The following is a 24,100-nucleotide window of genomic DNA, read 5'->3' on the forward strand; positions in this document are numbered from 1 at the left end:
GAATAAAGGCCTCGGAGGACAGAAAAAACCTCACTGACAAAGGAACAGAAAGTTCACTTCAGCTGAAGTGTGGAATGTTGAGGGAAAGGAGCAATGAGGAAGAAGGAAGAAAGAGGCAAACATCATATGAGAAAGAAATTTGCAGTTATTCGGAAGAGTCTGATCTTTATCCTGGGACAAGTGGAGACTGTTGGAGGTGTTTAATCCTGGCAACCTACCAAGGACAGACTTGCATATGAGAGGTATTGCATTATGGAATTTATATAGTTAGAATTGCTTTTTGGCTGCTTTGCAATGCATAGATAAATACTTTCAAGGCTGGCGATAAGTATTTCTTGGAGGTTGTGTGGTAACCTTGCCTAAAGATGAGGAGGCCTGTGAAAAGGAGGCCTATTCACATTTAGAACATAGCAAGTGGGTGTGAGAATATGGGTCACTTGGGATGGGGACTGAGGAAGAGACGGGAGTTAGGATATCCTCTTCAGCCTGTTCCAGATGACAGAATTATTCTCCTAGGTAAGAAACAGAGACAAGGAGTAAAGGTTGCAAGGAAAGATAAGTTTTTCACACGCTATGTTTAGGGGCCTGGTGGTTATCCAAGGGAAATGTCTAGGGAACTATTGCAATACATGATTCTAACATCCAAGAGCAATCTTAGACAGGGAAATGGGCTGGAGCAAAGAGCATAAATTTACCGATGTTGACAAAAATCACAATATAGGAAGAATTTCCCAGGGAGAAGATAGCTGTGGATGATTTGGGATCAATGTATTACAATAATTTGATTAAAAAATACCTAGAAAATTCATATACGTAAAACATTTTGTATATGGGTATTATGGGCTTTTGGAAGTGGAAGAAATTGGTGGTGATTTCCACTGACCCACTTTTAGTATAAGTATATGTAACAATGCAATATATAGAACCAAATTGTGTTTTTGTAGGCATTCTATAAATTGCATCATACTATCCATCTTATCCTACCTTGTCTTTTTCTCACTGATTTTTATCACATTGGCATATTGAACTAATGCATTTATTTAACAGCTTTATGATATTCCATGTGAAAATAGGACACATTTCATTCAGTCTCTTGTTGCTGGACATTTATCTGTAATAAAGTATATCATTTGCATTAATAAGCTATAATGAGCACACCTATACATTGTTCCTTATATACTTGTGCAAGAGTTTATTCAAAGTATACTCTTAGAAGTTACTAATTCAAAACATTTGAGCATATTCATCTTATTATCTGTCTAGTTCCAAATTGCTTTCCTCAATCAATTTATAATCCACTCAATATTATATGAAACTTACTCAACATTCTTCTCTGGACTTGGCATTATCAGACAAAAATTTTTGCAATCTCATCAATATGAAATGACAAATCGTGCTCTATTAATCTAAATGTTCCTAATAATTTGTAACAGTGAGATTTTTTTTTGTTTATTAGTCACTTGGATACCTCAGTCTCTGAAAGTTATATAATTTGTCCATTTATGAATTTGGTGGTTTATAAATTTCTTATTGAGTGATATATATTATACATAATAACCCCCCTTCCTTAGTTATCAAGCAAGTATATCATTCCCTTCTATGCCTACCTTTTGCATTTATTTATGATTCATTTGGTAAAATAATTCAATGTTATTTTATGTTACTCTTTTTATTCCTTTATAAGAAATCTTTCTCATACCCTAAGGTGATAAATATATTCTACTAAGTCTTCTTTCTACTTGTAACTAAGTTTTTACTTTTAAATATGGGTTTCAAGTCATCTTGGATTTCTGTGTGATTTGAAGGACAGAAAGAATTTTTGTTAATAAGGACAAAATTTTAAATAATGTTTTAAATAACATAGCTATGTATCATAATGTCATTTCTGTCATATACAAGGTTCCATATATCACAGAATTTTCCATTATTCTTGTGTATATCTGTCCCTCTGTAAATCCCATACTTTTTATTGCTAGAACTTATAATAAAGCTTGATATTAGATATAAAGCTTATTGTTAAAGATTCATCCTTGTCTTCTAAAATATGTTTTTGGCTTTTTATTCTTTCATGTCAATCTATGATTACCTCATCAAAGTTTATGAAATTCCTACCCAGTGCATACAACTAAATTTACAGATGAAAGTAGTAGAACTATGTTATTTATCTAATTAAAAGCCTTTTGAAGTAATATACATTTGAAAGACAAGAAGTGCCATTTTTTACTAGACTGTGCTACATGTGGGGCAGGACCAGTTGCTTATTATCTTCGTACTAATAGCAGAGTAGCCAGCAGATTTTCAATAAATGTTCTTTTAATTAACTGACACAGTGAATTAAAAAATGGCTATAAGTTTCTTTATGATCATGTTAGTAGTAAGGCTAAATTATATCTATAATAAATGACTATTAGAGAATAAGGATGGCCTATTTCCTTATTTCCTAAATCCATTTGGTAGATCCCCATTATTTTTGATGACACTAAGAAGATACTTTGTTAAAAAAATTATGAGATTTGTGTCATTTCCTTTAAAAAAAAAAAACCTTTTGAAATAGAAAGAATGAGTTTTAGAAATAATTTTCTTCTTTTTCTATGTAAAATCTAACTGAAAACCTCCAAGATTCTAGGTAGTGTTATAGCAATTGAAGTTACAGCAATGAGCCAAAGAAACCTCTCTGCTTCCATGGGCCTTGTATTCCAGCAGGGGTGGAGATCAACCTAATTCAATTACATCGTGTGTTAGAAGTACTGTATGCCATGGGAAAAAGATAAAGCAAGAGCAGGAAGGGGAGAGTTGGCAGTAGAGGGTTGCATTTTTCTGTAGGATGTTAAAGATAGGTCTCAATGAATGAGGTGACAATGACTTGAAGGAGGAAATAGAGCAAGACATGAAGATTAATGGAAATGAGTGTTTCAGAGCCATGAAGCCAGATATGCAAAAATCAGAGGCCAGTTTCAGCTCCTAGAGTGTATAAACCTGTGTTCCAGTGAAAATTGGTTTTGCAATAGCATTATTCTTCAAAGAGATCTTTCATAGCTTTTGTCCAGAAGATCATTGTTTTTTGAAAAAATTTTGAAAAATTGTATCATAAATATTTTTAAGATGACTTCTAAATGTTTTCATAAGTATTTTATTTTTTTATTTTTTATTTTTTCCATAAGTATTTTAAATAATTGCAAAGATATGAGTGCTGGCATATGGTAAATATTTAAAGCCAGATATTATATTACACTTTAAAATGTAGTGGACTGCTAATGCCTTAGCAATTTGTGACCATCATCCATTTAAATGATATATGAATAAACTAACAGTTGAACATTTTACATGACTTCTTAGTCTTCTGGAATTGCATTGTCATTCCACATCCTCTGAAAAATTTTATCTTCGTGTAATAATACGTTATTTTTAAAAAGTATTATACTGATAATGCTAGCATATTTAACTGTATCATATATATATAAATTTTAGTGTAGGCATTTTATAGATATTATCATGATCATGATTATCTTCTTCCTCAGAGCTATTATTCTTGTGACCATAATGTCCCAAGTATTAAAATATGCGCTCAGGAGTTAGCTAAAATTATAATTAATATAAAATATATTTAATCAAAACAACATAAATGGAAAATAAAATTTGGTGAATACTTTACATAAATTATACTTTTATTCTGAATATTTTGAGATAAGTGGGTTGCTTTTTTAAATGATATAAAGTTGACATCAATTTTACTCCTACTTTTCGTTTCCAAATTTTATAGGGTAAGACAGAAAAATGAAAAAAAAATTAATTCACATAAATTGGATATATGCAATAAAAAAATGTAATTAGATCAGTGTCTTTCCACCCTAAATTTTTTCAAAATTATGTAACAAAATCATAGAGTGATAAATCATAACTCTTTCTCATTATCCATTAGTGGATGATTTATTTGGATTCTCCTTTCACAGTTATTTCACTTATCTTAAAATATTATCTCTTAATGCAATCATGAAACTTAGATTAAGTATATCAACTAAGACTGAAGTAATAAAAATACAAAAGAAAATAAATGTCTCTATAGGTAAAAAATGAAAAAACTTCCTAGTAGTTTAAAATAGAATCAAATTATAACTCAAGTGCAGATACTCCTTTATTCTCTAGTTCTTCTTTTGTTTAAATAAAAATGTTCAGCCACTGGGGAAACCTTTGTGAAAGTACTATGATATCCCAGCTGAAAAATTATAACAATGGATTAAAACTCATAAGTCATACTAAATTTTGAATGAGCAAACTGAAATCAGATTTCTATTCTATCTTTATTTTGTATAGAAAAAAATAATACTCATTCATGAGCTCTACATCCACTTTTGAAATTGTACAGGGTCAACTCACTAACCCACCTTTGTATTCTCATCTCAAGAATGTACATATCTTCTCTCATTTTTGTGGGGAAATCACTGTGATGTGTAGCTTATTGGTGTGTCTCTGCCATGTCATTCAGAACTTCACGACTCCAGATATATTAAGCTCTGGTGGGAAAAATGTGAGAGTGTGTGCTTGTGTATGCAGGCTGTGAGGACTGTTAAAGAGTTTACTATCTGGATATTCTGAGTAGTTAACAAGTTTTGGTTTGTTACATATACACCCGAGAAGAATTCTGTTTTGAAAGCTCTGTATCAAAATAAACTGAGATATCCCTGTCTGGGAATCTTTATTCTGAATATGTGAAAGGAGAGAAAACACAAAAGTAGAGGGTGATGAGATCCATGGTTTTTCAGAATCCTATAACTCTGTCAGTCTCCCTCTTTTTCCTTTTCCTTCTTAACCTACCATCTCCATCCAGGAGAAAACCCAGAATTGGTTCTAACAGAATTCCAAAGTCCTCTCTAATTGTCCTTACAAACACTAATACTGAGGTTTACATAGTAATTTTATTTTTAAAATTATTAAAAATAAAACAAACTTAGATCAAGCAACTCTATTTTGCAATTACTTAAGAAATGAAGCAGTGCATGGTGGCACATTTCTAATCCCAGCACTTGGGAGGCTGAGGCAGGAAGAAAGAGGATCACTACAATTCAAGGCCAACCTGAGCTACACGGTGAGTTCAAGGCCAGCCTGAGCTACATAGCGAGTCCTTGTCTCAAAAAACAAACAAGCTTCTGAAACAATTTTTATAAATGTTTAAACTATATAATTACTCTAAGTAGAATATTTTCATAAAATATATCATTCTTATTCCATAATAAACGTTCTCATAATAAAGTCAAAATCTCTTGGTTTATATGGTCTTTCAGGTTTTCAACTTTGAATACCTCTCTAATATTCAATGCTATGTTCTCTCATTCTTACAAATTTCCAAACACACTTACTTCCTGAATGTCTCCTCCTTTGAAGATGTTTTATATCTCAGGATACTCCTACTCCCTTATCCAGAAAAAATGGTTCCTTGGTTCTTCACTTACACTCTACCTCTTTTAAGTTCTAACCATTATCTAATGGTGCAACATTTGCAGAAATTTTTGATTATCCATTCTAAAAGAATCTTCCCACTACTTTCTGTCATGATATTTCAATTATTTTCTTAATGCAATGATCACAGCCTGAATTAGCTCATTAAATTGTTTATATGTTTATTATCTTGAATCTACAAGAGTCTCATCTGTCTTCTTTTTTTTTTTTGGTACCAGGGATTGAATGTGCATCCTTGCACTTGCACAGCAGGCGGTGAAACCACTGAGCTAAATCCCCAGCCTTATCTGTCTTCTTTTGTGCCTGTATGCTGAAAATATAAAATAAGGTCTGACCCAAAGCAGGTACTCAAAATTATTGATGTGTGACTAATGACAAATATAATAATTAGGTCAAAGTTATAGAGGTCTAATTTGTACAAGTAATAAAGATCTATCCAAATGAGATATAAGTACATATTCAAAGCACATACAAAAGAATTTTCATTTATTTAAGTCTGATTTCTTGTATTAGAATGTCCATATACTAATCTGTAGAGTTCATAACTCTCTGTAGTTGGGATAGCAGCTATGTGGTAGAAGGCCTAATGAATGTGAGTTAAGACATATTTCCTGACTAAGCAATTGAGCAGCAATCTATTTGGGTGGTCCAGTATTTTCATTGGAAAAAGGTATATTCCCTCCATTATATTTCAGTTTGCTCTGGCATCTATTCTTTCTCAGTCATAAAAAATAATTAACCATAGATGTATTTATAGGAAGAATATTGACATCTTCAGGAAGAACTTTGGTCTGACATATAATTTATCCTTACCCTTCCCCAAAATAGGTCAAGAAGAATCAGTGCCCAATTGTGTTGCTTGGCTGTTGCTCAGTTGCTTTTAAAAACTTAATGGGCTAAAATTAACCAAACAAGATTCCTGATCCATCTTTTCTTAGGCCATGAGGTAGGCAGAATTCAAAACAAAACACAGACTGGTGGTCTGATCCCCCATGGCTCTTAATAACCAGAAGTGCATTGTTAAAAAAAGATGGATGGTTTTGCTGGCCTATTTTCCTTCCCTTTTAGATAACATAAATCCCTCTCCTACTGATGAAAAGGATTAATCCATTTGTCTAGGTTTAAACATTTTACCTTACAAGTGGTTCTTTATAAAGACTGTGGAAATAATTACAGACTTTGGGAATAACACATTATTAAGTAAAAAAAAAATCATGCTTCTAAAATAAGTGTTACCTATGTAGGTTTCATCAAATTCCCTCCAGAGACTAATAACTTAATTTGTGCATCTCTTTATATAATTTTGGAACAGTATATTGGTTTATGGGAAAATGTTAGCAAGTTATTTGCATTTTTATTTTTAAATTAAAAGTATTAGTTATTTTAGAAAGTCACATCTTTATTCTTTAAAGCTTAGAGCATGTTATGAAGTAATTGAAGAACTGCTATTTGGGTACTATAGTAGATGAATCTTTAAATACCGTGTTTCTTCTTTGTAAGTCACAGATTTAGAAATTCAAGTAAATTTGTACATTTTAGAATCTAAATTGACCCTTCACAATCTTTTCAAGAAAGGATAGAGTCTGAAATATTAATCACATAGATATTTTTCATTATCCTCTTCAATTTTGTGCTTTATATGTCAGTTTCAGAAAAAGGTGAGTTTCTCAATATTTACTTGATAACTGTAATTATTTTGATTACCATTACTCAGATTTTCACTTTTCCTTTTTTACTTATAGAGTCAAAATTAGAAGAGAAAGGGGAAACTATAAATAGAAATTTATATTTTAATATTAACTTTTTAAAGATGATACATTCTAACTTTAGTTATATTATGACTAACATATCTCAAGCTAAGATAGACAGATACACACTATTACTAATATGAAAGCAAACTCATGGTTTTATATTGTTTAATTGTCCATTTTGTACCTGTTTTCATGTAATTTTTTCATGTCTGTAGGTAAATTCAACTCTAGTAGATACCTACAAATAAGACAGCATAGGGATTTGGGCTTTTCAAAGTGTTAACTGTATTAGCACTTAGTCTGAGTTACTGAACTCCCCTACTATGCCACTCACTATGATAAATTTTATCCTATGGTTTCTCACTTTGTACTTAAAATGTTCAATCTTGTGCAACCTTTAAAGGTTTTTTTTTTCAGTCGTTGAACAAAGATATATTATGTAAAGGTACAAATTCCCAATGATGAATGTCATTATACTGTATACCTAAAATGTACCAATAAACTTAACAAATTAAACAAAAAAGATAGTGGTAATTTTATCTAATGCTATTTTTAAATACTTCCTTTAAGATATGTTCAATTATTTAACATGGTACTTGGATTTATATTAAGTTCCTGTTCATGTGGTATGTTAGGTGATCTTAAACTGCTTTTAATGCAATGCTCCATTTTACAGGAAATGGTAGCCAGCTGATTGCAGAGCTCCCTCAGGGAAGCAGGCAGAGCAACTGCTCTCTAAGTTGTTAACTTGCATATCAGTGCTTTCAAAGCAATTGAATAAAATTTCATATTAAAATAATTTCCCAGTGATAGAATGAAAACAATGATAAAATTACCTACCATTTGGGGCCCTGCATATTGTGGCTTATGCAGTCAATCATGATAGTGACTCTGGATGGTAGCTGTTAAGTCCTGTTTTATGGAAAAGAAAGTACAGAAATTTGGTCAGCATCTCACAGCTGTTACTAGTGCTAGTCAAGACTTAAAGGCAAATCTTTTGATTCTCATCCACAGTGTAGTTCTGTCTCCCTGATAATTTATCTAATTTGTCTGTTCAAGCAGATCAAACACCATGGGAGCACCAGGGAAATATGTTCCATCTTCACCTGAGTCTTAAAACCAGAACAAATATTACATTTTGACTGCATTTGGGTACTGGGAGATTGAGCAGTTAATTCAGTCACACAAAAAGAACCCAGACTGAACAAGCCCATTTAAGAAGCGTTTTTCCATATACGTGATGGCTTAAAGGCACAGTATTTGGGTAATGTGAGTTATTTTATAAAATATGTTATTTAATATCAGGCTGTGATTGAAACTCATTTAGTCCCCATGTATATTTTAGAATGGAAAACATGCTCATTTTCAATTGATCTATTTTATAGCCATTTTATTGTACATGACTAAATATCGTGTTTGATTCACTCTCTTGAGAGGTGAACAAAATTCTACCTTTAAGCCACAGAAAGACCCTAATACTAACATTGAAAGTGTAGAATAGATAATTTTATGTCATGCAGAGTTCAAATCACAATTGGATGTCCATCTACCCATTATGCATGATCATTTTCTATACAATTCTTAATCAGTTAGCCTTCAAAATTAAATTATAATTAAAAGAACAAGGAAAACCATTGCTTTGGAAATACAATTACAAAAGAAAAGCAAACAAAAACACCCTCTAGGACACATCAGTAGTAGAGACGTCATATTTACCCTCCCAACATTTGTTGCATTTCTTTCTCCCATCCTTTCAGATATTATCCTTGGATAGAGTGGGATAAGGTGAATAATGATCCATAAAGAGATCCAGATCCAAATTCTTGGAATCCGAGAATGCTATTTCATGTGCCAAAAGTGTTTCTTTCTTTTTTTTTTTTTTCCAAGAGTGATTACAGATTGAGTTATGGGCAGGTTATCCTCCAGTATCTGGGTATAGAACCAGCTCCTTTGTATGAGGGAGGTAGAAGGATGTTTACAGATCACTATGTAACCACCAAAGCAAGAAGTTATGCTGCTGGCTGTGAAGATTGAGAAAAGGGCCAAGGGCCAAGGGACGCAGCTCTAGAAGCTAGAAAAGCAAGCACACAGATTTTCCCTTAGAGCCTCTGCGGAGAGCATAGCTTTGACCAATGTGACACTTCACATTTCCAGAGCTTTTAAGAGAATAAATTGTTCTTTTAACTACCAAATTTGTGGTATTTTTTTCAAAGCATCCATAGGAAAACCAACATAGTTGGGGCAGAGGGGTGAAATAAATGAACAGGTTTTAAGCTAATCAGTATACCCTGTTTTTGATCAACATCATGGATAGTTCACAAATGGTCTACATTACCCAAATAGCAGTGAAAGTAAGTATTCACCCGAAATCCTGGGAAGACACCGGAATTCTCCCACCAGGGGATGTGAGATCTGAAAGCACATGCCATCTGCTCTCTTCCAAAGGGAAAACCTGAGTAAGAAAGAAATAAAACGGAGGTGATGGGGAGAGCAAAAGAGAGAACAAAGAGGAAAGAGGAGAGGAGGGCACAGGAGAGGTGTGCTGGGAACCACTGTTCTTTGGTACCTGGAGTATTCTGAGATTGACTCCAAGCAACACTTCACCCTGAACTGAGTGAAGCAGAGCATGGAGGGTGAATGAAGCAGCACCCTCATCAACCTCATAAACCAGGCTGGGCTGAAATTTATTTTAGCATTTGTATACAAAGTGTTCTATCTGGACACAATATTTAGGTTTGAGTTTTTAGATTATTTTTTAAATGACAAAAGTTGAGGCTATACTTACAGGGATCATTTCTATAGGTGGTTAAATAACAAAAGTCAGTACAATTGTATGACTTGTAATGTTTATTTTCCTAGCTACATGTAATTAGAGACTGCATTGACAAGCATGCTTCATATATATATATATATATATATATTTTTATTTATTTATTTATTTATTTATTTATTTATTTATTTATTTTTTGTATCAGGGGATCAAGCTCAGGACCTTGTGCCTGTGAGACAGGCGGTGGAACTACTGAGCTAAATCCCCAGCCCTCACTCTTCATATATTTAAGGGCTAAGGTTATAAACAAAAGGTCAGGGAGAAATCTGAGAGCATTAACATACATGAACAGTATTCCATACCTGTCTAGTTAGCAGCTCTTTGCCAAATTTGGTTAGGGATTTCTTATACCTAAAGTATCCAGACCCATTACTCAGTCCTAAATTATTTTTTTCTTATGAATAAAATATTGCTTTAAACAGTCTTATCATTTTTTCTGATATTAAGTAATTTTTATACTTCTTAGTTAATCAGTATTTTAAGACCCAGAGCAAATACAGAAGGTTTTCTTCCTCCTGCTGGGCAGACATCACCCTCTGAACACCAGCATAGAGTATTTGTCTTCTGTGAAAAAAGACAGATATTGTATTAAAAAATTAAGCCACAGTTTGATGTAGGCTTTGGTATCTGTAAAGTTATTATGGCCAAGTGAATATGAAAGTATTGCATATGTTCCACATTAGCTAAGAGACAGGAAAAACTTTTCAAGAATTACGCCTGTAGTTTTTTGTGGGACACAGCCTTGTTAGGAATTATTTCCTTATTATTTCACGATATTGTTCCAAGTGGAAATAGTGAGAATGGAGTGGTAGAAATGTTCAATATATAAATATGATTGTCTTTGAAAATTTACTTGAAAGTAAGAGGATTATATAAACAGTTATGCAAGTCAGTTCTTCATTTTTCCAGATAATTTGATTTTCTGATGTAGTAGAATATATCTGGTAGCTAGCATTAGTTAATGGCACCACCCAATTTCTCCACAAAAGGTACAATTAAGTTTTCTGTTCTAAGTCTTCCATTTGAGGTTGTTCTTATTGGTAAAATGAATAATGTGGCAACATATTTTCTGTCAAAATATGATTGCTTATTGATCTGATATAATATCTAAGTAGAAATGATAATTTATAATCATCACCTGAAGAAAGAAAGGAGGCTGACCAGGACAGACTCATAGCCAATCAACAATTCAATCATGAGTGGCTGGTATGATTGTGTGGGTTCAAATTCTCCTATAAAAATAGAAGAGTATATTTTTGTTGATGTAGAAATATTCTACCCAAAAAATGGAACCCAAAGTAGGGAACTCAAAGTAGTCAGAAATTGCTTGTCAATGGCAACACTATTTTATATGCTTAAAACCTAAAACCACCTTGTTTTTGGCTCTATATGTTCAAGCCTTTCTCTCTCTCTCTCTCTCTCTCTCATTTTCTGACAGAGGTTATTGATTTCAGAAAACACCAAGGAAAAACTACGTTGTTCCTAGTCTCTATTTAAAGATAGCCACTAGACTATCAAATACAAAAGATTTAACTTACTGGCTTTATTACCAGGTTGGTTTCTTGACATGTTAATTTACCCAGTTCTGGAACTTCTTCCAAATTTCTTTTAATTGAGGCTTAGAAGTGCAATTCATTATTCTCTTTTCTCTGACAAAAGATGAAAGCTTGTATTATAAATAAAAACTTCAAATGATAAATGGCAAATCTCTAAATAAACAAAGAAATATTCATGAAGACATAATCTGAAAAACTTAATTCCCACTTGACACAAATAGAACAAAGTACAAAACTTTGCATATTAAACAGGAGAGGAAAAAAATAGAAACCAAAAAACAAAGAAAAAGTATATGATTAAAACAGCAGTCAACTCCATATCAATTTATTTTATCAATTTATCTATTTATTTTGTAGTTGTAAACACAATCTTTAAATCACTTATGCATAATTGATAACTATAATAATTCATAGTAATACAATTAACTCTATCCTTAAGAAATGTCAAAATGAGTCTTTGAATTTAGATTTTCTGTAGCTAACTTAATTCAAGACTAATAATTAATTCTAATAATTTACTTTTCTGTAATCTGAGAATATAAAAATAGATAAATCACTTATCAAAAGAAAAAGCATGAGTTTTTTTACATTTATATTCTGAATTAGATACATATCCATTACACTCTCTTAAACAGTTTTTATTTATAAACCTAAATTTGACTTTTATGATGAATGACCCTGAATGACTGTTGGATATTGAATCATCAGAAATAAATTTACTGTCTCTAAACTGTATAATAATGGTCTTTTAAAAGTTCACTATAGGGCCGGGGATTTAGTTCAGTGGTTCTGCTGCCTGCCTCACAAGTGCAAGGTCCTGAGTTCGATCCCCAGTACCAAAAAAAACCAACAAAAAAACAACAAACTCAAAAAAGTTCACTATAGATTTCAAGTTAAAAAATGTGATTTGTAGTTTTTAACTAGAAGCATTAATGTAAGCAGGTGCACCATATGCACAGTGCTAAGAGACTTGTCCTTAAAATAAAAACTTCTTAATCAAATCTATAAGAACTTAAATTCTTCTGCCTAGGAAAATATTTCAATTTTTAAGCTCTTTCTTTAAGTATTTTTTCAATATTTTATAATTCTCATGGGACTAATTTCAGGTTTTAATTAAAAATTAATTTTAAAATTGTGACCTTTTTAGGTATTGAGTACTTATCTCTATTGACACCACTTTCATAGCATGTCTGTTTTGCTCTCCTCACAAACTAGGTTTGTCATATTTTAAAATGAATTCCTAGTTTCTTTTTATTAAAGTTATATAACTGTTGTTCACTGTGTTTCTAATCCTACTAGGTACAATTTTTCACCTTGGATTTAATAATAAACTTTAATCTTAGCTAACTGTGCATAGTCAAACACCACTTACTGCTGAAGATAATATGAAAAGTGCTTCATTAGGCGATTTTGTTGTGTGAACCTCTTAGAGTGTACTTATGCAAACAAAGGTAACTTTGCTGTCACTATACAATATAATCTTATGGGTCCATCAGCACACAAGCAGTCCCTTTTTGCCCAAAACATCATAGTACAGCCCACAACTGCAATTATGGCAAATTATTTTTAACTCCTATAACATAAATACTAACTACTTAGCAGTGTGATTCCAAAACATTTACACATAGTGGGCTTTTCACCTGGACTATCTTCTGAACTTACCTACCTTTCTTGCTCCAAATGAAACTGATTTCTTTCTGTGTCTGGTACACATCTATATTCCTGGGGTTTTAATCTTTCTCCTGCCTTGGATCATCTTCTTCCTGGACCTTAACTCTCTATCTTGGTTGACTTTCTCATTTTGCCTAATTTTTCAACAGTTTCTAGGGAAAAAAAAATACTTTGGAAGTTTTATTTTTGAAACATTGTATTTCTGAAAATGTCTTCATGCATTCCTCACACTTGAATAATAATTTAACTGGGCATAGAATTTTAGATTCAAAACTATTTCCTCTCAGAACATTAGGCCATTGCTTCTCTCATTACACAATTAATGCTTCCACTAATGATGTCAGTTATTTTTAAATTAATTTTTTTGTGTGTATTCCTTTTCCCACATCTGGATAAAAAATCCTCTTTGTACTGTGGTTTCTGAACTTTTATATAGACATGACTTAATTTTTTATGTGCTAATTATTCATTAGTCTCTTTTATTCTATGCACTTGTGCTTTTCAATTCCTTCTCCTCCATTTTCTTGTTTTTTCTTTCTTGAGCACTTACCATTCAAATGTTGAAACTGCTGAATTGAGTCTCAGCTCTCTGTCCTTTACTCTCGTAATTCATAATGCTGTGTCTTTTGTTCCCTGCCTAGATAATATTTCTCTGAATTAATCTTCAAAAAGTTCTATTAAAATTTTCAAATGTATGTCATTATACGTAAAAGATCCAAGAGACCTTTATTATTCTATCATTCTTTTCATAGTATCTATTTCTTTTTGTGGATATATCTCTACTTTACTCACTAAAGGTAGAGCTTTCTTTATCTTTTATATATTTTTTATTCCTTCACACATGAATACACACTCCCTTTAATGTTCATTTGCTTTGATTTCTTTGTTTTGTTTAGACCAATCTTTCAGACTAAAAGGACTTCTTCAACTCATGGAAGGCCATGCCTAGATTTGAAATTGAGGATCAGTACCTGGACTATATTTCTTTTCAGTACAAAGTAGTGTTGAAGGGAAGGTTGTTTGTACCAGATGCAGAATCAGTGAATCATCTGGTTCTCATGAGAAGTGGAGATGAGATTGAAAGGAGGAAGTGCAGACATGTTTGCAGCCTGCAGTTGTGCTTGCAAATATGAGCCTATTTCTGTGCTCTTTATTGTGTTCCATTGGCCTAGCTGCCTGTTCTCTTACCATTGCACACTATTGTAATGGTAGGAACTCTATAGTAAAGCTGAATTTGGATAGAGACAGTCTTCTCACTTTGTTTTCTTTTGTATTGAATCCAGCCATTGTAGGATTTTTCTTCTCCATACAAACTTTGGAGTTAGTTTTTTGATATCCACAAAATTATTTTCTGAGATTTAGATTAGGATTGCTTTCAATCAGTAAATAAATTTGAAAAGAACTGACATCTGATAATACTGCATCTTCTTATTCATGAACTACTGAGTATCTCTACATTTACCTCCTCTTCTTGGTTTTCCTCATAGAAGTCTTACACGTTATAACTAAGTATTTTATTTTTAGAAGGTTAAGGTTAAGGTTAAGGTGTTAAGGTAAAAGATCTTGTGTTTAAATTTCAAATTTCACTTATTCTTTTTAAAATAGGAAACCCCTTGACTTTTGTATATTAGTTTTGTATCCTGTTACCTTGATATAATCATTTCTTAGTTCCAAGAGATTTTCCATACATAAATGATCATGTTAACTCTAAACAAAGGCAGTTTTTAATTTGTGCATTGATAATGAAATTAGCCAAGAAAAGGAAATAAAAGATACACAGATTGGGAAGGAAGAAATAAAACTTTGTTCACAGGTAGTCAAAAACTATTTGCTCTATTCCTAGTTTGCTGAGATATTTTAAAAATCATAAATAAGTATGGGATTTTGGTTAAATGCTTTTTCTGCATCAGTTGAAATGGTCCTATGGCTTTTCTTCAGCTCTTTGGCTGTGATGGATTACACTAATTGATTTTTGTCTGTTGAACCAATTCTTCATGCTTATAAAAAATTCCATTGGTTTTGGTGCACAATTTTCTGGATTTCATTTGTTAATATTTTGTTTAAGATTTTTACTTATATTTATGTGGAATATTTGTTTTATTCTTTTCTTAAAATGTGTTTACCTCATTTTCATATTTGAGTAATTCTGACTTCATAGAATAAGGTAGAAATAATTTTTTTCTACCCTGGAGAAGCTTGTAGAAAACTGGTATAATTTCTTCTTTAACTGTTTTGTGTAGTCCATTTATGAATCTATCTGGGCCTTGTGCTTTTTGTATTGTATGACTATTATTACTTATTGATGCAATTTATTTAATAACTGTAGTGTTTTTCTGACTACACTATTACTCGTGAGTCTTTTCACTGTGTTTTTAACTTTAAATTATTTTAATATAAATATAATTATTGTGTACTAAGTAGAGTTTAATATATACATATGAGCAGTCAAAATACAGTGAATGTTTAAATAAAAATATTTATAATAGTAAGAGACACATTTCCATTAAACCCCTTGAAAATAATTCCCCTCACTTTAGCACACTATTCACCATTCTTGGCACTTTCTGAAGCCATTCTGAAAGTCTTCTCTCATGAGTGTTGCTATGAGATGTGATCAGAAATATGGTTGTGCTACTTCTTAGTGCTATGCCATGGAAAGACAGCTCTTAAAAACATCAGTGCATCCTCTTCCACTTTATATACTGGATCTGGCACCATGTGACTTCTGGCTCTTCCCCAAAATCAAAATGACCATGAGAGTTAAACATTTTGAATCAATTCAGTACATAGAAGCAGCCACGACAGCCTAATAAAAGACACTCAAAAAAGTGGACTTTCAGAACTGCTTCAGAAAGTAGAAAGAATAGTAGAATAAGTGTGTTTGAAGTGAGGGGGAGTATTTCCAGAAGGATGAATGTCAATGTGTTGTTTATTGTAATTTTTTTTTAAAAAATGTAAACATTCACCATATTTGTCAATCTTGCTTCAGATCTAGTCTATTTAAAATTTTTTTTTTTTTTTTTGGTACCAGGGATCGAACTCAGGTCCTTGTGCTTGCGAGGCAGGTGATGGAACCACTGAGCTAAATCCCTGGCCCAATATATATATATATATATATTTGGTACCGGGGATCAAACTTGGGACCCTGTGCTCTCAAGGCAGACACCAGAACCACTGAGCTAAATCCCTGGCCTGTCTATTTAATTTTTTGCATATCACTATATCTAGTTAATATCCTTTGAAAAATTAATGCTTTTTCTTATAAAATAATATAAAGATATATTAGCTATGATAAACATCTTATTTTGAATTTTCTGTCATCATAAACAACTTCTTTTTCATCAGTATCCATAGCAGATAGAGTTTTCAAAACTGCATGAATTTTAAGTGAAGAAGTAGAATGAATTCATGCAAAAACTATAATTTCACTATCACAAACTTATTTCCACATTTTCCAGGATTATGGAGAATAAATTTAAAGAGATATCATTCAGCATATAAAGTAATACAAGCTGGGAGATATTAAATCTATGACATTACTGTTCTTCCTTACTGTAAATGTTCCTTAGGTATGCTGATTTTACATCAGGAGGCTTCACATCAGGCAAGGTGGGAGGAGAGAAGAGGTTGAGCTTTTGAAAAAGCAATCTCATGAAAATTAAAGCTTTGAATATTATTGGAAAGTTAAAATGTATACAAGAAATTTTCCTATCTTTGAATATAAAACATCACATATAACCATTATATATATATTCTTTCTCTGCATCAGTTTTTCAGTTTGAAAGATGAATAAAATTGAAAAGGCAGAAAAGACAGTGAAGGCAGTAAATGTCACGAAGAAAGGATGGGAGGCCAGAACATTACAGAACACATGCGGAATAAATTAAGTTAAATTATCTTGACAGAAAGATAGGGTTTGGGAAGGAAGACTTGGGCTGTTACAAAGAAATTCAAGAAAATCTTAATGAAATAGGGAGAAAATGTAAGTTCTTTAGTACAGAAAGCATAATGAAAACCTATTCTAAGAAAACAAAAAATGGAAACTATTTTTGGTGTTTGCAAATTCCTGTTATCTATTTCCCTGTTGTTTTATTTTTAAAAGAAACAGCCTGCAATACAGTAATTCAGATTAGATGTCATTAAGTATTTATATAGTAAGTAGTAAGAAGAAGTACTCAGAGAACACTTTTATCACAGATGCTATATAGAGTTCATAATTGACTTAGTATAGGATTTCAAATTCCTAAACAGCTTTGCTGTAAAGCACAAGGTTTTAAAACAACACTTCCTTAAATTTGCATTGCATTGGTTTTTCCAAATAGCTTAAAGTGGAAGTCCATTATACAATTCTCTAAATAGCTCAAGAGATGAGTAGATACGAAAATGAACACTCCTGATTCACAGGCACAGAATATGTTCACGGGGAGGCTAAGTGCACAATTTAAGGCAATGGGAGAGCTAAGGTTAGAACTCAGTCTGATTCTACTTCATACCACCTTGTGATATTTGTGCACCAAGGGATTTGAGTTCTTCTTCATAATAATCTAAACTTGTATTAGAACATGCCATCTCATTTCTTTTTGAAATAATAATTTCATATGAAAGATGCAAGAGTATGAACTGTTTATGTTTACATGTTGCTGATGTTAGAGAAGCAAATGGTCACTAGATTAGAATGGAGAAATGTTAGATCATTGTTGGCATACTCTCTTCCTGAGGATTGAGGAAAATGTCAATAATTTTCACAGTTTAATGCTAATTGTAAAGTTGTGATGTCTTTCACTGCTATAAAGCACAAAAATATGTAATATTGTAATTCTATTATTGAGAAAGAGCAACCATCGTATGAAGAGCACTAAGTTGCTTACCCTAGCTAGAAAAACCAATCATTAATTCCATCTTAAGTTGCTCTTTGCCTCCGGGTTTATAGACCAGAGAGAATCTCTTAGCCTTCTTAATTTGATACCATTACAGGGAATCATTGTATCAGCCCTTGTATCTTCAATATCTTGAGCCTAATGGATCCTACCTATTGATAATCTGGAATTTAGCAAATGAAGCTGTGTTTGTTTTAATGGGGTTTTTTTGTATGTAGTATTTACCTTTATATATTTAATGTCATAATGGTATTTGAAAGCACCACTTATGTATGTATTTACTACTCTCCACCTATCCAACAATTTGCGTGGCTTTGAAAGTTAATTTCTTGCATTTTCTTTTCTCTTCAACTCGTTTTTCTCCTTTTTTTCTGTGATGCAGTTCACCCATCTTTTCTATATTGTAGTTTTTCCCTCTTGGCACATCCTCTAGTATCCATCATTCATTTATAGGCTTCTACATTTTTCCTCTCCCAGAAGGACTTTACCCCATGATTACAACATTGGGATCTATTTTTTCTGTTTAACAATATCTAATCAGTGTTTATTTAAATTTTGATCACTCCTGCTCTTCCCAGTTCCCTTTCTAAGGTTCTTCCAGCTAATTTCAGCCAAAACTTTTTAAAAAGTGTATCTTGCTATTAGGTTCTTTATTCTTACATGCTTCATTTATGGAATTAGCGTGCTTTCCTATATTGGTTTTAATTAAGAGTTCATGGGTTCCTACAAAATTTTCTGCACAACATGTCTACTTTGTCCTGCTATTCACCTCTTGATAAGTTCTTTCATGTCCTCATTATCAAATATAGCAGTTTCTAATTTGTGGCTATTTATTTATTTTGATATTTGTTTCTATTCAAATATTTTAATTTTATTTTAAAAATTTATGATCTTTACTTCTGTCTCAATGTCTTTATTATCTCTTATATTTTCTGCTTTTATTGTTTCCCATTTCTATGAAACTTTGTTTCTTCAGGAAGAAATTATCTTTTAATTATCCCTAAAATTTAAATTAGAAAAAAATAAAGTATTGTGGACCTGACACAGTAAATACACACTAAATATTTGCAGTTATTTTTAAAACTATCAAGGTCATGGCTATGAAGAACTACTCTACCCCAAAGTACTTAGCTTAGCTCTCCATATCTTTAAGAACAACATCTTATGATTTCTCATAACATTTTTTTTCCTTTTCTTTTTTTTGGTACTGGGGATCGAACTCAGGTCCTTCTGCTTGCAAGGCAGGAAGCAGAACTACTGAGCTAAACCCCCAGCTCTCATAGCATTTATTTTCTTGTTTCTGGTATTCAATTTATCTCTGTCTTCCTTATATTTTCCATGTAAACAGAGATTTTTCCTCTCCTTTTTGCTTTAAATGTGTCAGTTATCACTTGTTATAGGTTAACAATGTATTTTAAGATACTTCTTGTATTTCTTACTGCCTTTATCATGTCAATGATTTCACTTTAATGAATTTTGAATAAGTATTATTTTAACTTGATAACTTACCTGTTAATTACCCTCTGTTTGAGTCTTTAAATTCATTTAAAAAATTACTTTAAAAGTGCCTATGCCATGTGCTATGTTGATTCATTTCTAATCATGTCTGATCAGAGAATGTTGGGGTATAAGATTTTGCAATAAGTTCAGGGATGAAAGCTTTATCTTTATTAGTAGGAAAAAAAATATTGTTTACCTGATTCAATCTCATAATCTAAACTAAATTGATGCACTGGGGTATTTTTTAAGGAAATCAGATCCCCTTAAATACTTTATAGTACTTTAACCTTTCTGTACTTTTTGTATCAAGCTGTTGGTTATCGTGTTAGTCTTTCAGATGCAGGAATGCTGGTAGATTTCAGTTTTCTTTTGCCCTTGCAATGATATTACTGGCATTCTGACACTCTTAGGAAAATTGGAGCCAGGTAGATGGTGCATGTCTGTCATCCCAGCACTCTAGGAGGCTTAAGCAGTAAGATCACAAGTTTGGGCCCACCCTGGACAACTTAACAACTTAGCAAGACTCTCTCAATGTAAAAAGTAAAAACAGGATGGGGATGTAGCTCAGTGTGAAGGCCTTGAATTCAATCCCCAGTACTGAAAAAAAAAAGGAGAGAAAGAGGCAGGAAGGTATATGAGCCCAATTTACTACATACATATAATTATATATTCACATGAATATAATTAGAGAAGAAAGTCTCTGGACAAATACATGTTAAGGTTGGTTGCTCAAACTTATGAGATGTTACAAGTTTGTTTTTCTATATATGGGGACATGTGTGCACATGCATGTGTATGACTTCAGGATTTTTTTTCTTCTTACAGTGAGGAATGCGATACATTTATAAAGAATGAGATGCACTTTTAAAATGACTGGTGAATCTCTTTATCTCATCATATTCATTTTTATAGTAGTTTCCCATAAACTAAAAATATAGGGAAAGAGATCAGTTGGGGCAATCTACAAAAGGAATTTAGCTGATGCCCTTAACTAGGAATACTTTCTTCTCTAAAAATGACATTACATCTCCCCCTTTCTTGATATGAATTATGATAATAATTAAATTCTTTCTTTTTTGATCCTGTCACTTTGGCAGTAAGCTTTCCTAATCACATTTTGAATATTTCACATAATTACAATAGTCCACCAATTTCTCCTACTGAAAAACCACAAGTCCTCTAAGTTTTTGATCCTGCTTCTTTTTATAAGACATGTGTAAACACATATACACATTACATTTCATGTATGCTTTTCATTTCAGGATGCTTTAATCACTTTTCTGAGGCCTTGAGAAATTCTCATTATATGCTGTTACTTTGATTTCTGGTTTACTCAAATTTGTAGGATATTTGTCAACCCTTAAATATTTCTTTGATAGCTAATTTTCTTTTACCATTGATGCTCTGTCTCTTTACTTTCTGGTCTCCTCATTGCCCAAAGAGTTATAGCTCATTTCCCCATATGCCTCCTCATATATCACTATACCATATTCCAATTATGCCAATATATGCATGCAATGTTTTACACTTCATGTATTAAATATTGTACATTTACAGCTTCAGGATGTCATACTTATTTTCTCAAATATTCTCCTCCATGAAAAAAAAAACCAAATAGGTTTTCTCCTCTTTCTCATGTCTTAACGCTAAGTACTTTTGAACTATAGTCTTTTACAAAATCAATAGAACTTATCTCTTTCCTCATGAGCCAGCTATCTCTTGTTTATCCTACTTCTATGTGTGTTTTCCTTGGGCTTTCCCTTTCCACGGTCTGAGATACAACAGCTTTATTTCCCATTTGCTCTTGAGATGCCTGTTCTATATCTTCCCTTTAGAGCCCTACATCCTGTCCCTGCATTCATTTTGAGCAGATGTTACCAGCTTAGTTCCTTCTTTAGGCCTTTATTGAATATAATATTCTTGGATAAACATTACAATCATGATCTTCCTTTGCAGAACAACTATATATCATTTTTGCTTTCCATTTTGTTAACTAGTCTATCCTTGGCATATTTCTGAGTTTCCCCATGCTGTTAATAATTTTTGCCTGTCTCCAAATAAAATTAATTAGATGAATAGTTAAACTCAGCTTCTCTCTGCCCCATCTGTCCTTCACACATACATTTTCAAATGCAAATCCTCAATCAGTCTGCCATGTTTATTGGTGCTGTGAATCTCTCATAATGTTTTGCTAAAGTAGGCAGTGGTGTCATTTGCAGCCATGATTTCATGCCTGAGCACAATCCACAGAACTCTTAACTATGCCTGGTTAATATAATCACTACATAGTTTTTCCAACCTTGCTTCTTCCTTTCTCCTGAGGCACTCATTCTCTAAACAAATTCAATTTCTCTGTTGCTCTAAAGCTTATGTCAAATTCCTTATTTCCAGGTACTCGAATTACTGTAAATATGTCCCTGGAGTTCCTTCCAAATGAATTAATAATTTGGGTCCCAAGAGCAATGACATGCTATAGTTCTGGTTTCTGTGATGAAAGCAGAACTTCATAACTTATCCTTAGTTGAAGGAAACTTTTCATTTTCCCACCAGGAATACAAAGATTCTTTTCATTCTTTCACATTTTTCTCCCTTTCCTTTAGCAAAGACCAAACAGATGAGATGATCATCTTCTTTTACCTTTTCTCTCCTTAGTTTATTCTTTTTGCTCAGTTCTTTCATTTTCCCTATAGATCTCTATTGGGTCCCTTCTCTGATAGTAAATTCTCACAAACATCTCCAAAGCCAGGCAGAAGAAGGCTAAACACTTCTCTTTAACAGGTTCTGCATAGCCACAGGCACAGTCCCCCATCTCCAGATCTTTGGAATTTGCTTTCACACTGAAATTCCTGAAACTCTTCTTATCCTCTTCTCTTCTCCATCCCAATCACTTTCATGGTTACATTGTTTTTGATACCTGACATGATAACAATTTCACTAGTTGAATACACCCCTCTTGCCTAAATGTCCCCTTCTAAAAAAAGTAACTCCTCTTTAAAAAAAAAAAATTGGAGCCTGTTGCTCAGTCTTGGAGGGAGGCTATTATCGCTTGACCCCTCACCCCCTTCTCTGCCAGGACAAAATGAGTTGGACCATGCCACTAGAAGTCTTCCCCCGGGAGTCTGTCAGTAGAAACAATGCCAGCCAGGTTTTGAGTAGCCATACTGAATCATATCTATACAGAATGAGAAAACTGATGAGCAAAATGAGAAAAGGCAGGGGAAGACAAAGAAAGGGAGGTAAAGGAGAATGAGAGGAAAGCAATTAATTCAATAGTGAAAGGCACAGATCAGTGATCTTCGGTCTATAAAGTAGAGAAAGTAAACAAAACCTTGGATTTTGAAGTTCCTATGCCCACTTTATTGTGAAACTCATATTCCTATTTCCAATAACATCATTTTATTTGTGTAAACTGGTTGTGATAGATTTTGTTTTACATAGAAATACCTTCTTATCAAGTTATATCCATTAAGATAAAAAACCAAGCACATTATAAGCAATAATTACAATTGCTATTTATTTTACATTTTGTAAGTGCTAGGCACAGCTTAAACATCTTATGTACATGATGACATTTTCAATGCTATCTTTTGATATAAGAATTATTTGACAGGAACATAATAGACTTGACCATTATCCAGTTGTACATCTTATAAGTGCCCCTAGCTGACTTTTTGCAGGGCTGAGAATTGAATCCAGAGCCTTGCGCATGTTAGTCAAGCACTCTACCACTAAACTCCAACCTCAACCCTAACAGGCGTCTGCTTCTCTAAACTTATGTGCTTAATCATATACCATGAGTTAGTACATGAAAGTCATTCCAAACAATTCATCACACAGTGTGTCACATTTCAAGATTACTAAACCTTTAAGGTGTATTAGTTTTGAACAGGAGCAGCTACAGAATTTTAAAATTTATGTAGCAAAGCAATGTCAAGCTGGACTGCATAAAACCTTGCTTCAGAAGGTAGTGTTGGAATGAGGAGCTTGGTCTCAAAGGGAACTTGTTATGAATGTAAAATCCAGATCCCACCTCATAGGAGATTACAGCAGTTAATGGGCAAACATATTCAAGTTCAGGAACCTATACTGTGATTCAAAGTCAACATTGCAAGGTTAGGGAGACAGTTGTTTACTTAGCCAGTTATCATCACTATGATGCCATCTGTAAGATAAATATTTAGCTACAGAATTAGATGTCTAGAAATAAGACTTGAAGAAGAAAAGTGAAACTAATTTGAGCCTGAGGCTGTGTTACACTGTATCATTGAAAACACAAGAATGTGTCACGAAATAAATGATTATTTATCTACCTCAAACATCTATTTCTGTTCTCTTCCAACTAATAAATAACTTTTATGTTTAATTTAATTTAATGTTATTTTTATAGACATTTGATGTTACCATTTATCTTTAGCAGCTTGACTCACTGTACGCTTTCTTTGGCTGCCATGATATATTTTC

The sequence above is a fragment of the Heterocephalus glaber genome, unplaced genomic scaffold (genome assembly GCF_053883595.1).
Source record: "Heterocephalus glaber isolate CG9 unplaced genomic scaffold, H.glaber_assembly_v1.0 deba00001504, whole genome shotgun sequence".
NCBI lineage: Eukaryota > Metazoa > Chordata > Mammalia > Rodentia > Bathyergidae > Heterocephalus > Heterocephalus glaber.